The 16,877-nt window shown below is 40.2% G+C and overlaps 1 long non-coding RNA gene across 1 annotated transcript in view; it reads right to left on the bottom strand.

The window, feature by feature from the left end:
- LOC130151608 (uncharacterized) overlaps positions 1 to 16,877 on the bottom strand; it is a 199,392-nt gene that overhangs the window by 181,668 nt on the left and 847 nt on the right. The window lies entirely within an intron of this gene.

The following is a 16,877-nucleotide window of genomic DNA, read 5'->3' as shown; positions in this document are numbered from 1 at the left end:
CATTTTTTTCAAAAGACAAAGAAAACCTGTTGGCCTGTTTCATCTTCCATTTTGAGGCACTGCAGTATTTAGCTCCAGGCTGTAAGTAAAAATTGTCAGCTTTCACAAGGTGGAAGGAAGGAATCCCAACAGCTAAAATAATATATACAATTTAAAATGGATGGGGGGTGGTATACAGACAATATTCTGCTTAATAGGTATTTCTTCTGCCTATTAATACACTTAAACGTTCCCCTATCAGCCCTTTTCATTATACATTCTCTCTTTTATTAATCTAAAAGAAATCCTTTTTAAGTCATTTTCATTTCATTGGAGACCACACTGTGCTATTAATGTTCCTGGAAACGTTCTTACAAATAATCTGTCCGAAGTTCACGCAACATTCACATAACAAAGAGGTTCTATGAAAAATTATTTGTAGCACAAAAGCCTTTACAGTGCAGCAAGATCAAGTTAACCACTGATGCTGCTAGGAAAAAGCTTGGGAAGTTTTATCTGATTGGCAAAACAGGTTCATACCGAAGTCCAGGGGAAGGCTGCCCTTTAAAAAATTTCACAGGACTAAAGTCTGATTATCTAAATCATTTTCTGACCCTCTTTGAAAACAGCTCAAAGGGTGGGGTATTCTCTTCCACTGTAACTTGGGGAATAGATGATCTTCTGGGAACTGTGAAATAGTAGCTCAGTATTGTTTAACTTAGTGATAGTATGAATTGACAGAAATTGTATTAGTCAAACTAATAAGTGCTTGGCCAAAATAACCACTGTTTCAAGGGTACATCTGCTCCTCGGGAGCCCCAGGTTGGGGATGTTTTTTGTGAACTGCAGGGGCTGCTGCCTTTTTGACACCCAGAACAACCACAGCTCTCCACAGCATCTGAGCTCAGGACATGCTGAAAAATCAAACGTGCTGATGCCCTGACCAGAGCCCCAGAAGATACACAGTTAGGATCAGTGCTCATTCTTTAAATTTTGGGCCATAATCTTGGATTCCCTGGGCACTCCAAGCTCTCAGTCAACTGTGTTGTGGTAACAAGGGAATGTCAGACCCCTGTGTAAGACTAAATAAACAAGAAATATTTCCACTAGAATAGTGCTGAGCAAAGCAAATATGCGGCTTGATGAGTAATTCTCAGAGGGAAGCCTATCCCAGGAAACAAAAACAAAAATATATTTTATGTTCCTATAGAGCTTTTCTTATGAAGTTGATCATGCCTGTAAGAACATCTTTCATAAAAAAAAAAAAAAAAAAAAAAAAAGAAACAAGTGTAGAGTTAAGGGACTTGACTAGGAGCAGGTAAGTTGGGAGCAAAAATCAGTAAAAATGTCAGATTCCCAAATCCTGGCGATCGTTCAGGAGCACTATGGTCTCGTGGCCTGACCACAGGCTGGGGAAGCATACCTGGGACACACCTGCTCTGCATCCCTCAGGTTTCCCCGTGTCAGTTCAGGGCCTGCCCCACGGATATGCTGAGCGTCCTTGTTTTCTGGTGAGATCAGGAGCTCAGGACTTCTGCTATTTGGACCATGGGCTTGAGCTGCCTCATTTGAGGCACCTGTATTTTCAAATGTCACTATTTAACCCCTCTGTGCCTCAGTTTCCACATCTGTAAAGCTCGATAGCTACGCTTACCTTGCATGGGTGTCAGGAAGATTATGTCAAGTCTCTAAAGAACTTTGAAAAAGAGAAGCACAACAAACTGAATTTACGTATTATTTGTCATTTTTTATCCCATAAAATGGAAGTCAGATGCAGCCCAGACTGTGAACTATAACGAAATGTTCACATTTCCCTACGGCTCCGATGCCAAAACAGCTGGTGAATTCAGCATGGCTTTGCAGGAAGAAGACAGCTTCCCCACCTGCTGACCTGGCACACCCAGGGTAAGTTAATGCCTCAAATAACCACAACCTTTACTAATTGATTATTCTATATATTTCCATTACATTCTTTAACTAAACTATCAACACAGTTCACTGTGTATTTCTGATGATTAAAAAAATCCCTCTTTAGCAAAAGAATCCCTGAGAGAGAGCTTATTATACTGGGAAGAAAAAGTTCCCCATAAAAACCTCTGTTTGGGGTTCTCCGTGGTGCAGAATGAACCTCATTAGATTTCAGGCAGACAGAATCTTGCCTTGACTGGCTTCAGATCTTCTAGAATTGATTAGAAGAGCCCATTAGAAAAGTCTACACCAGCTTCTTTCTAAACTTGCAGAATAATGGGATGCTCTACGGATCATATCCCTTTATAACAAAGCAGCCACTCGCCTCCCATACTGGGTACCTTCACAAACTCTTGTTTTGTGAATATATCTCCGAGTTTTCTGTCTGTGCTTTCCTTCCCTTGCTCTAAGTGTGCCATTTTTCTCTGGTCTTTGCAGTCTCACTTTCCTGAACACTACAGTTCAGTGAAACCCTCTGGTAATGACAGCACTGGAGTGATAATGTACTTTCCCGATTTCCCGTTAATAGTAGCACTTGATCCAGCAACGGGTGCCAGCTCCGTGGCAGAAGGATGCTTTAATATCTTCTAGAGGTAAAAGGACCAGTTCAATTTACAGCCTTGGCTAACTCAGCAGTTTCACTCTGTCTTGGCACAGAAATGAATGTTTTAGTTAAAACAAAGGGAAAAAAAATCCCCTTAGTTTGCTCAGTTTCATGCCAAAGAAACAAAGTACAATTGCCTTTTTCTCCCCAAGGAAATGTGTGAAAATGCATAATGAAATGAAGGAGTTAAAATAACCAAGGGGAAGGAGAGAAAAGAGAAGGGGGTGAATAGCAGCATTAAAAAGGAAAGAGGTTTGTTTTTCTATTTTAATAGGAGACACATAATCACAGACCATCCAAAAATACATGTATCCTTGCCGAAGAGCTGCTGATATTCTACATTAACCTTTGATAGCTAGAAGTGTATTACCCCTACTGTTTTCCACAATAAATTATGTTATATCTGGCATCCAAAGCGCTAGGAAGTGTTCAGCCAGCTGGAAGCACCAGATTGGCCCAACATCCCTAACATTCAGATTATAAATAAAGGGTACCTCATACTGCTAGTATAACAAAAACAAGCAATGTGGAGGAAGGGCAACTTCCCCCCTGCCCACAGAAGCAAAGGGCGTCAGCTGGGGAATGGCAGAACAGGAATTCAGGAAGGCAGGGTTTCTGCAGGGAGACGCAGTCCCCAGCATGCCAAACCTCAGGCAAACGCAGGTCTTCAGGCAGAGAAATTAGACTTCTCCAGTTACATCTTTACCGAGGATTTGCACGGAAAAAAACACAAGGGGAAGTATATCTGGCTCTGCTCTTCCCAGATGGTATAACCACACAAACACACGCTCACACATACACATATCTTCCCACAGTTTAGGCAACATTGCCTGTTCTCTTCCAGCCGTGAAAATAATTAGTTCAGCCACAACCTCAGTTTCAGAGGATGTGGTCAAATGTGCCATGGTGCATGCTTCTCCCATGCTCTGTAATCAAAGGACATTACGGCCACAATTACTTAACGGCATTGCGATAAAGGTTGAGGAAAAGCCTGCCTGTTATGATCTGGAAGGTGAAGATATCAAAGAGGAAGAGAACAAAAGACAGTCCCAAGACTCAAAATCCAGTGACTGAATATGGCTATAAATGGGCTTTTCAAAAAGTTTGCAGTGAGTCCAACTGTTCTCAAGGAAACCACTTCATTAGCTTGAGTGGGAGCACAACTGAACCAGTACTGAGAGCTGCTAAACCAACTATATTGCTGGAAAAATCAACCTCATTTGTTTATTTTAAGGGCTAGACTATGGTGGTCCCTGGTGAGGATGTAATGGGAAGTTGGATACAAGGAGCTGTTCTCCCCACCGCTCCTTTTCGGTAGGGGCTGGCCACAGCTGCAGTCCCTGCGCTCTCCTGAGGGCAAGAATTAGCCCCAAATTGGTATAGTCCATCTTCATTACCCCAGCTATTATATAAACATGGCTATATGCTTGCTTACTTAAGCTGAAAAATGGAAAAGAGGAACTAAAATTAAGGTTAATAAAGCCGGACAGAGTATTCCCCATTTACCTTGCTCTCACCATAGTTACTTCCTTTCCCCTTCTACTTTGAGTAATGCTTTCCCCCACAACAGCACTGTTTTCTCTCTTCTCTTCTCCTCTTCCCTCCTGTTTTTCCTCCCCTGGTGCCCCCTTCCCTGCTGTTGTTACCGCTGTTGTGGCTATTCAGCACGCAGCTTGAGATTGCTGAAAGAAGACACTAAAACAGGAGCTGTCCCTCTCTGGCCTGTAAGAATTACACTAACAATAAAATTTATGATTTTTTTCAGCATCTTGTGATGGATCTCATGACTGAAAGGCACTTGAAACTGGGCAAAAAACCAACACATGGCTGGCAAGATGTCTTTCAATGTTTACCCATCTATCTCTACAGTTAGCCTGTGCCACGTTCCAAAAATTTTCACTGAATTCCCCGTTAGGCAACTGAAGTGTTGCCTGAAAAGCCCATGATCTGTTGGGTTTTGCAGGTCTGAAAGGGTTGCTAAGGTGAAACACACGCCACCAGGAACATGGTTAATAGTTGGACTTGATGATCTTAAAGCTCTTTTCCAACCTAAATGATTCTATGATTCTATGCAAGTATTTGTGCTTCTCAGGGCAGGGGGAGAGGAAGCTAGTCTGAATACAAGAATCGCACATTTGCTACAGCCTGTACATCCCAGGTTTAGACCTCTCTTGTTGTAGAAGCTGATGCTTCCCACTCAAAAGGCGGTTTGTCCAGATCCAGTTGTTGGCCCTAAAAAGACTGGGTTTTTTAAAGAAATGGTGCTCCATACCAAAGAACTGGCACAGATTTACTGTTTTTCACTAAGATTTGTTATACCGGTATGAGATTTGTGGAATAAAATAAAGACCCAGAGAGAAAGGTTTGAAGAAAAAGAGGCAGATCTGCAGCACTGCTTCCACGCTTTCTTTTTACTGTCAGGGACAACATACCGCACAGCTTGTTTAAGGATTCTGGATAGTGTAGTCCCAGCAGACATTTCCTGTACTAAGATGTATTCTCATTAGAGTTACCAAAAGGGAGTATTCAAAACATTACTTATCTGCACATAATCACTATATCACGCCATGTATCCTTTATTTTAATTCCTACTTGCTTGCTAATTACCCACCACACTGAAGGTCTCACAACTGCTCTCCTTTCAGCAGCTTTGTTTGCAAAGTGTCTGGCAATAATCTCCCAGCAGTGTATTATCATGCCCTTTTCATCACACTATTTAATCAATAGGGTAATGACCTCATATAAGCTAGTTCCAGGACCTAGCTATGCCATGCTAAATAAATGAAACAAACAAAACTGTGGGCTTAAACGCCTTCTGTTTTACAAACCTGGACATGAACCACTTCTGCATTAAAATCTACTATAATATATAGAAATTACAAATTCTTCACATCTCTTGCCAGAAAAAAAAAAGATTCTACAGTACTGTGTGGAAATGGCTGGTTTCTTTAAACAGACATAATTGCAAAACATGTGTGTTCTTGGTCAAGTGTTCATAGGAAAATTTATCCTGATAACACTGGAAACAACCCTTTCCCCCAGTACATCACGTCATCACTTAGAAGACTGAATGGTGACCATCACAGCTAATGGGATGAAATCACATGCAGCACACTTCCAAAACAGAGGTTGGAACAAACCTTCCTTTCAAAAGGATTTCTGTTGTAGTGAGCAGAAGGAAAGCAGCTTCTCTCCACTTCCTGAGCTGTAAACTTACGAAGTGTGGTTTGCTTTGATTTTGCATCTCATGGCTGGATTACACTCTGTCTAATAAAGTGCATGTGAGATGTATTTAGTAAGGTGTGAACTCTGGAGCATATGTAGCATCGCTCTAGCACAGCAATTCTCTTGTCCAAAGGAATAGGGTGACAAATTGAGTCTGTCTGCTCTTCTTAACCACCACTTTTCATAATACTAGTAGAAATTTAATTTCAGAAATACCTGTTTTCGTCAAATTTTGTAGTAACAGGCCAACAGAAAGAGATGAACACAACTGTCTAGCTGGCACACTGAGTGACTGCATATCCCTTGTATTCTTGGGGAAACCAGGGAAAATTACCCACAACAGCACAGAAAAGTTTCACCCCACACAACCTCTGACAGAATGGTTAGGATAGAAAACAAGCTGTCTTCATGACATCAGCACAGCTGGGGAAGGGAAGTTCAGGGACATCTGAAAAGAGGATGAGTACACACTACAAGGAGCATAAACCACACGGTTTTGTATCAACTTGGCAATATCACCATGCACTGCTTTCACATGAATGGAGATTCCACTCAGAAACAGTGTGAAAGAATAATAATAGGTTTTAATCCTGCTTTATCCCAGGTATTAACAAGGCAACCCATTCCTATCGATACACCTTGAAACAAATTTTTACTGGAAATTTTTTGCTGCACAAATGCCACTTACATTCTTTTGGCACTTTCCTTTTAGGTGTGTTATGAAAATGACAATGTGCCAGTCATCCAAGCTGTCGGCACCAGCTAAAATCTGTTCTGAGGCAGAGTAATTTACACTTGGATGAACACCTCCCAAGAAGTAATCACATAAATACCTTCACATTAGAGACACAACTCATTGCTGGTTAGGTAACTCCTATAATGAGCGTGCTATCTGTCCCAAAGAACTGAAATGGCTTCAGTGCAAATATTCTGTTAAGCTGACGTAGATGTTGGAGTGGTAACTATGCAGAGTGCCTGTGAAGCACTTGCTGTGTTACAAGATATTAGTTCTGGACTATAAAACTGCATTTTGGAAAATGTTCTCTCAAAACGTCCCATATGACACAAGTCTAGCAAAGTAAGAACTTAAAAACCCAACATTCCCAGTCCCTTAATGAACTGAACCTCTCCAACTGGTCCATCTGGTGGTCTGGCCACTGCAAAACTATTACCTTTACTTCTAATGCAGAGGCAGAAATAGCAAAGAATAGCAAAAAATGAAGGAAGTGATAACACTAAGAAAAGAAAAGAATGAAAATTCCAGACATCTCCACGTGAGGCAAACTAACCTCCAGCAGTGGGTGGTCACGCTAGACATTAACTGCTTCCCTGATATTTATGAAGACACTCAGAACAGTCAGTGTAAAATATCATTGTTAGGTAACATCAAATTGCCTTCCCAGCAAAATCTGTCCTTGGATTACCCAGAAGAAGGACATGTCATTGAATTACTTCTCTAATCCATCTTTACAGAAAATAAATGATTCCTATAATTGGTGACATTGCAGCCCACCATCGGTTAAGTACAAGAATTCCTCATTCCTCTTGTGAAAGGATCCACTCCTACAACGGCAACACATCCCTCCAACAGATGAACAGGGGTGGCTGGAATGAAACATGAGACCTTCTGTCCTTTGCAGTGCTATTCAAAATCTAGCAGAAGGATCAAGCTGGACAGGATGGCAATGACTTGCCTTTACAGTTCACCACTTTGGTACCAGGTAGCTTAGCATATTGATACTTAAAATGCCACCAGTAGTTTTCAAGGTAAATGTTGACTTTAATGAACGCTCCTGCACGATCATCTCTTGTCTGTCAGGTAGAGTTTCAGTCTTTTGGGGAGTCTTCTTGTTCAGGAAAACACTATTGTGTGCACATTTTCTCCTATCATTTCTGTTCTGCAATCATCCTTTCAAGTTGGAGGCAGAAATACTAATTCCAGTGCATTCTCCTCATGCAATAACATTACATTAAACAAACAAACGAAAACCAGTTGTTCATCTCTTACCATATAGGAAGTACAAGGTCATAGCTTTCCCTTCAGGCCTGTAATCCTCTCCGCAGTCAGAGGGCAACAGGACACTATGGTGTCTCTGTTTACTTCTGGACGTTTCTCTTTCACAAAGAAAAAGGGATGACAAAAGAGAAAAACCAAAACTGTTGTAACTTTTCCTCAGATATTCAAAAAATCTTTTCAAACATGAGAGTTTGGAGAGAGAAACACACAATTAATATAATTATGAAACTTTTCACTTTGAGTCCTAAAAACACACACACACACACACCCTACCTCACCCTTCACTGTGAAGACTGCAGGACTTAGCCATATGGGCAGGCTTCATGGTAAAGACTCCCCAAGGTCTTCTCATAAGAAACGGCTCTAAGCCATCCTGAGACCTACCGCTGACTGATCAAGGAGTGCAGAAGCACCTCAGAGAGAAGTCTACCTGATTTAGATGGGGTGGAAACAGGGGAAAAAAACAAACCCAAAAACCCCTGTAAGACAACAGAGCCTCAGATTTTTCACAATTTGGATGTGTGTCAATATTAAAGTGGAAAAAGTAGGAGTTTGATAAAAAGATCTGATAGAAAAGCAAAAGAGGTATATAAGCGATTAACTAACTTGATAAAGAAGTAAAAGGGATAATGTGATTAAAGCTGATCCACATGGGTTTCTGGAAAACAGATCTTGTCAAGCTAACTTGATATCATTTTCTGATGTGATTACAAATGGGACTGCTAAAGGCAACCATCTTGATGGATGCCTGTAAGAGAACTGGCTTTGTACCACACCATAGTTTGACCGAAAAGCTAAAAAGCATAAGAGATGGGATTCATCCACAGTAATTACAGCTGTCTAAAGTTTGGCATCTTGTCTTAACTTCTCTATGTTCCCATTACAGTCAATGAAAAGAAAAAGGTACTGTCAAAAAAAGATTTATGACTTTTTAGATAAGTCCACTACATCCTTCTGCGAAGGTCTCCATCTCTCTCCATTGTCTATTATGAGCTTAGAAAACTGCCAACTATTAGAAACTAATTTTTGGATGGCTAGAATTAGATGTGATGAATCAGAATGGCATCTTAAACTACTTAAAAACTACACAGCAGATACCTCTAAACCATCATTACATGACTGGGGAACAAGGCACTGGTACTTAAATTGGTTATTGCCTCCTAGATTATTTTTCATTTTTGTTAAAAATATCACAATAGGGGACGATAACTAGAAAAAGGAAAATAATGAAGATGACAGTTGAGTTAGGTGAGTGTAACCTGACATTACATACTTCAGTATAGTCAACAGGAAGGCCATGGATTAAGGAACAAGTATAATGAGACTCACTTAATGAAGGAGGATTCTACTCTGGGAAAAAAAGAGACCCTAAAGAGGAGGCATGGATTTGGGAACAGAGGCCATGACAAATAACCAGGTTATTATGAATCTCTAGAGTACTGCAGTAACAAAAAGCTACTATGCTCACCAGGTGTAAGTAACAAATAGGAGTAGGGAGGTTATGTTATCTTATTTGGAATCAGTGAAATGACTAGTAGTTTCACTGGGTTTGTGGTACTGTTTTAAGAAAAACTATGAAAAATTCCATGGATTATGAGGAAGCCAGGGGAACAATTATGGTATTTGGAAACATGTCTTACTGCAGGACACTCAAGGCGCTCAATCAATTAACTTCTCAAAGAGAAAGCTAAAGAATGATTCGATCACAGTCTACAAGTGCTTACCATAGGGATCAAAAATTTGATAATAGAAGGCTCTTCAATCTAGCAGGCAAAAGCAGAACAAAATCCAAGGGCTAGAAGTTACAGCAAGACTAATTCAGTCTAAAAATAAGGTGCAAATTTTAAACACTCAAGGAATAACTTAAAATAACTTGCCAAGATCTGTGATTTATTTTCCACCACCACAAAATAAGTTTTAATCAACACTTGGCCTTGATAGAACTTTACACTTCCATTTCTAAGCTTATTAATACATTCATTCTGAGAATCTTAGAATGTTATTGCAGAGAAAAAGAATAAATGTTGGAAGCTGGGAAGCGTTCAGCACAGTATTCATGCACATGCAAGAGTTTTCATTTCCATTTGATCACCAAGTCACAGACCCTCTACTGTGAAGTTGCCTAACTGAAACACCTTCCTAGTACTCCACACTACGCAAGCCTTTTTGATTAATGAGCATTAACTCAAAGTAGATTGCACTAAAATTAGGAAGCAGGAAGAAATCATAATTTGCAATTATCCCTCGCAGAAATACCTCAATACAATACTTCAGAGTCATTTTAGGCGTACCATTGTTTTCCAAATGTGAAGGTAAAACACAAATCACAATATGGTAAAGATCTCTCAGTAGGCAATTAAAAATTAATCAGCTAATTAGATCAAATGAACGAGAAAATAAGGCTCAGGAAGACATCCATTCTAATTAACATAATATTAACTTACAAAAGACTTGTTCAGACAAAAAAGATCATCTTTATTTCAAATATCAAACCAATCGATAGAAGGAAACAAACAGCTACTTCTTACCTTGTTATCCCAATGACCAAAGCCAAAAGGAAATGACTGTAACAGTCAGCCAACTGCCTGTGCAACTGTATTAATCTCATACCATTTCCAATCTTGTTAGCTATTTGAATCCACAATTTAAACTAACTTGTACTTAATTTATGGGGATGCTACCCATTTTGTGCCTGCTCTACACTTGCTGTATTTCTTAAAAAAATCTTCTAGGTATTTAAAAATAAAACTAATGAGATCCAAAGTCTCACCTAGGTTTCTCCTCAGATGGGTGTTTCCTAACCAAAGCACAGGGCTTTACTGTGGAGACAGGGGATGTTAAAATAAGGAAAAGTGGACGGATTCTTAAGTCTGTGTCAGGGACGATAACATATACTCTCAAGGAAGGAAATAACATTATAGGACACCTTATTGAATAAACCTGACTGGTTAAGCGGAAAGGCTCAGGCAATCAGACAAGGAATTGGGCATGGTTGAACCTAATTAGATAGATTGCATAGATTAGAAATATCTGTAATTATAGGAGAGTTCCTAAAATATTTTTTCAAATTTTTCCGGCTGGAGTCATAGGACATGTGCCACAGACTTTTGAGTGCTCCAAGCGATCCGGCAGCTGGGAGACAACCATGACTCCCAGCACTCCAGTGCAGCAACTTTGTGGACGGTACCCAGCACAACTCACAAGTACCACACTTTGCAGCCCCTCACAGATCTCTGCGTTATCCAGATCCTTATTATCCAGTGACCCTTTTGCCAGGCCAATACAGCATTCCTGCACATCTCGTGACACAGGCCTGGTTTGGGAGCAACCTTTGAACTTCCGGAGAGCTCCAGGGGACTCAGGGCTACAGGCCAGGCTGGACACAACTCCAATATTTACTTTTGTGAGGGGAAAAAAAGAAATCTAGAGTGTGTAATGGTTTAGAAGTAGGCTTTGCAAACCAATTCCACAATGAATGTATTTCACTTTGATCACCCCTTCCAGCCCATAACAGAATTGAGGCAGTATTTTGTTTTGCAGAAATTAGTACCTTCAAGACTTGTGGTGGATTTATTATTTCTGCTAGGGCTTGCACTTCCTTTCTGATCCACTGCTGTAAAATCCAGAAGGACAGAACAGCGCAGAAAATTACTGCGAAGATGTAGTGTGACATAGGAAGAGTCAGACGCATTATGTGTGAACAATACGACAAAAGGAAAAGCCATCTGAAAATAAATGAAAAAATTAATAATCAAAAGGGTGTCTAATTCTTATCTGGGCACTTGTTTGCTCACTCTGTGAATTAGGATCATCAGGCCATGGCATATAAAGCTGAGAGGGACCCTGGGCCCAGAATTCAGTCCTGCTTGAGGAAGGTGCCAGAACCAACCATTCTGGGGAAAGAAACAGTGCCACCAGAAAACTAGTGAGGCACCAGACACATAAGTTTTCTCTTGCTTCATTCCTGAAACAAGGGCTCCACGACCTGGGGCTAAACCTTCATATCCACTCCAAGCTTGGTCTTGTCACTGAAACAACCAGTAATGGCAGTTAGGTCACACAGGGCAGCTGTCCTATAATGCAGGCATCAGGTACTGGTCAGAGACTTCAAATCAATGTGCAGAGATGACAAAACTGCTGTTAGGAGAGAATAACTTCCAATCAGCCCAACATTGAAACCAGCAGCAGTATATGCTACATAACGAGAGTCACACACGCACATGGAACAGAGAGACTTCATTGTTATGCATTTCCATGTAAACTGTGGCTTATAGTTAATGGGATACAGGCTCAAAGGATAATGTATAGAATTTATAAAACAAAAGCCTCAAAAAAAAGCACTTTGGTAGCAGAAATTGTTTTTTCAACTGCAAGCTATGAACACTTGACATAAAAGTAGTCTATCCAGAAATCGCTGAGTATGTTGGAGAAAAACAGAGAATGACTGCACTTGGAGAATTTCATACCAGTTTGATCACTGATTCTTCAGTAAGCTATTTGGGACCGCAGGCTAAACATTCTCCTGGAACAGATGTATCAATCAAAAGCTAAGCCTACTTTAAATAAATAAGCAGCGCCTATTTTCTTCTCCAGAATGCTTGATCAAAAAGCTGTGTTCTCTGGCCATCCACTGCTTTGCGTTTGGTAGCTGACAAAATATTTCACTGATTTACACTGTAGCATGTGAGAGGTTTAGCAAGCCGAGGTCTCAAATACAGGTCAATTTTTGTCACTGATGAAAGAAATCATCTACAGGATATATAGTAGATTAATATTTGTCAGACTTCCCAAACAAGCCAGAAACCTATTCCTTCCTGTTCTTTAGAGAACCCTCTAACTTGTTTTCCTATAAGGGATAAAAAAACTTCCAGAGACTAAGAGAGCAGAACAGAAAATCTATTTCTCACTCCTTGATAGCCTGGAGCTGTAATACAGCAGGATCAACAGATTTTTTTTATTAAAAAAAAGGAAAAGGAAAGGAAAGAAAAGGAAAAAAAACCACACCTTGCTGCTGTAATTTCTATGACCAGTTTTTGATCCCGCCCTTATTTGCACCTCCTCTTCACGTATAAAGAAAAAGGTAGAAGAGCGTGCACCTCAGCTAGGAGGATCACCCAAGATGCATGTTCTCCTTGGTACAACAAACAACAAGTGAAAAACAGTGAAAAACTCTGAAATCTCCTTGGCAGCAAGGTCAGGTGCAGCAAATAGTGAATGGATGGGGGACGACTGCCTCAAGACTCCTCCTGGTCATTCCTCGGTGCAAGCCTACCCAGTGTGAGCCAGCACAACACGGAGATGCCCAGATTATTGTACCTGTTCCAGAAGAAGAAGCTGTTGAGCTGCCTCCAGGCAGCAATGCACTGAAGCTAACTGGCCCAGCTAAGATTTAAGGTGTAAGTTCTACAAATAGCAGCCTCCACAGTCCTCCACAACCATGATTCATCCCTTCAATGCAGTTCACCCTGAGCACTGGAGAACAGCTGTGGAATTAACCCTACATTATAATAAATACCTAATAGAAGGCCCTCCTGGTGGCTATCTCCAGCTTTCTGCAAGGGGCCTGAACCTCCAGGGCTCCCTACAGACCTCTGCGACTTGTAGCCTGTTCATTGCCTGACCTAATTCTTCTAAATGGCTCACCCATTTTGGCTGACAATTTCCTCTAAATGCCCAGACACCAAGCAATGGAAAATTTCTTTTAAATGCCAGTTAATGAGCAATGGAAAATGTCATCACGATGAAGTTATGCAGGTACTTAAGTGCTCTGCTGGATTAGGCCTTTGTGAGCTATGTTATAGTCTCACATTTGATGAGATTTTCTGAGTGTGCTAAATAAGATGAACCTCTATGATAAGAAAAAAAGAAAAAAGGGATGTATGTAAAACATTTTTAAAGCTTCTGCGGTTCTCAGATGGCATGGTAGAGAGAAAGAGAATGCAAAAACATAAACTAGGCTATGCTTGTGTAAATTACTCTGACATTTAATAACTCTCTACTAAAAATTCTCAAGCAAGGCTACTTCAGATATTTTTAAGGTCATGTATCATTTACTGTCTAGGTCAATTTATGCATCAGCAAAAATTGCTGCAAACCCTTCTGGACAGCACTTTAAAAATAAAGGTATATGTAAGAGGTTTTGGCCATATTTTCCTCACCAGTTTCTGCTCTTTCACCTTGGAAAATTAAAGTAACATTCTGTAATAAGTGAAGTCAGTATGATATTTCAAGGCAAGCCAAGGACAAGCTTTATAACTGTGCTATCAAAATGCTATTAATAAAAGCAAAAATACACAGATGATGCTTGTGTTCCCCCATGGATGGAAAAAATTATTGTCCACTAAGTTAACATTTCAGATACCCTCAGTTTTTCCTAAGGTCTCAAAGAAGGCAACAAAAAACATATCTCTTGCTGTTAACTTGTATAAACCATCTGCTATCATGTAGTGCCCTATTTTAGTAAATACTCCAAGGCTTCTTAAGAGAATGTATGGATGAGTTGGATTTCTGTGAGGAAAAAAGGTGGAAAATTGTGGCTAGAATATCTGCTTTCATAGTTAAGTTTCATACCAGTGTCTTAGTTTATTTTTGTTTGGGTCCACGGGGTTGTATTTATAAATGCACCTCACATGAAGCATCTGAATTCACTCCTCTGTATATAGTTCCCCTCACGGTTACCCCCAGGACAACCCATGCTGCAGTAAGTACAATTCCCTCCTTCTGACAGATGTGAAGCCAGACATACCGGGGTGTGCCAGTGCAGCATGAGGCAGCGCTGCAGTGAAACATCCAAACTGGCTCTGAATGGGCAGAGCTGACTACAAGGTATCTTGGCACCCATGTTACCTCACTTGATGCCCCTCTGCACACCCCGGAGCACTGCTGAGCCACACGCTGCAGAAATACGCTACAAGGATGGGGCTGGCTGCACCACGTAAGCAAGCACAGCCAGGGACTCTTCTTTTCAAGACCACTGAAATTTCCTGAGGACTTCTGCAGAACTGTAGACTGTATGCAGCAGTGCTATAACCTTTAATACTCACTTCTGTTAACATTACCTTTTGTGTTTTGCTTTTTTACACAACCAAAGAAACAGACAGCTTCTCACAGGTTTAGGATGCTTATGGCTTTTCCCGATACCTGTCTTGCCAGAAGTCTAACTGCAGAAGCAGAGAGAGACTGTGACCTGTTTGTCCTATTTTTTTAGGTACATAGTACAGGTGGCTACCCAGCTACACACACTCTTTATTTAACTGTTCCTTCTGCTCCCTCCCTAGAAGAAAACATGTTTACATTTAAAGCACCATATAATTGTTGTACTGAGTTGTGGGCTTTCTACCTGCACCATTTTTAAAAACAAATTACCTAAGGAAAATCAGGCTTGGAGAATTTGTCTTTTCACCTGGTCTCAAGTGATCAAAATGCGCACACACATTTTCATTGGAGACAAATTACGAGCACGTGTGTGTGTTCTGTTTACCTCTTTTTCAATGCTTAAAAAGAAATCAGTTTTGAAACTAAAATATACTTTGAGAGCCCAAGACAGCTCACTTAGAAAATACCACAGAGCATTTAAGAACATCCTGGAAAAAGGCAGTATTTGTCAAATTAATTCCACTATTTATAACTTCTGTCCTCTCACGAATCTTGATATTTTCATTGAAATCACTATTACTGATTTCCCCTTTTTTGCAGCCCTAAAATAATGAAAGATTAACTATATCATAAATCCACTTCTCTTTGTTACATTGATGCAATATGTTAGATATTTTGAAAAACCTCACTAACAATACATAGACTTTCCAGGATAAAAATGCTTAATTTAAAGCTGTGTGCTCAAAGGTCTGAAAAAAGAGCCTTTTTTCACCCTTACTTCCAATGCTCTCATTACACCAATGGGAAATTCTTAGGAAACTTCTCAGATCTTCCATATTTATTTCGTTTTATTTTAGATCCTTGTCTCATAAAACACAGTGAAAAGTTCTCGGGCAGCTTATAGTACTGTTTAAAACTAAACTAACTTTATTATTCATTCAATCTCCTCCATTATTTATCCTTCTTGATTTAAAAGTAGGACTCACAACTGCAGTACAGGAGTTTGCTGCAAGTCCCTGGAATGCAGCCTCGCCACAATTAGCCATTGATCCAGCTGCTCGTACCATGACAAGGGAACGCAAACTCCCTCCTCCTTGAGGCTACAGCTCCACAGAGAAACCCTTCAACATCACAGACTTCTACCACTACATTTCTTAACTTAATAAACAGCATCAGCTCAGCCCTAAGTTCTTAAGCTGCAATGAGATACACACACTTTTATTCATTAGGCAAGTGTTTGGGGTTTTTTTCTGTCATGAACCTGTTCAGCTCTTCGTACACACAGACTATTTTTTTTTTGCCACCTTTTGGTAATGCAACTTTGCATACACTTAAACTGGTGTGTAACAAGATCTCTCACGCAGAACTAGTTTCATGTTAAATACGGGGTTTTTTTCAAAATGCTTTTACTATGTTAGTAAAACCTCACTAATGTAAAAGACCTATAGCAAATATTCACATTTTATGAAAGAGGTTATTGAACAATGAGCTCAGAGAAAGGAAAAAAATCAAAGGCGGCACTGCAAAATTCACAGCGCTCGGTGAATATGACAGGTGTCACTTAATTTTAATTATTGATTACAGTATTTCAGACTATGCTTGCTAACAGAGGGAAGAATGAAAGCAGACCAACTTTAAAGTACCCAGCTGCTAAGGGGTCACTAGGAAGTGCTAGGAGACATCAAGATTATAGTAGCACATTCCTGCAAGTATGTTGATTTCAATGTTTCGTTATCCCGCAAGTTGTATCCACCACTACTGTAAAAAGTATCTCAATATCCATTTTAACTGGAAACAATGAGCAAGAAATCTACACTGTGCCTATGGCACAAAGAGTCCAGGTAAGCCACTTCTGCACCTGTGGGCTGCATTACAGATTTAATTACTACACTGCAAACCAGCACTCAAAAAAGTCGCGCATACCTTCATCACACCGTACCAAAGCCTACCCGTGTCAGTATGATTACAAGGCAGTAGCCTTGTTCAGAT

The sequence above is a fragment of the Falco biarmicus genome, chromosome 6 (assembly GCF_023638135.1).
Source record: "Falco biarmicus isolate bFalBia1 chromosome 6, bFalBia1.pri, whole genome shotgun sequence".
Taxonomy (NCBI): Eukaryota; Metazoa; Chordata; class Aves; order Falconiformes; family Falconidae; genus Falco; species Falco biarmicus.
Note: the sequence above shows the minus strand (reverse complement) of the source record. Positions and strands in the feature narration are given on the sequence as shown.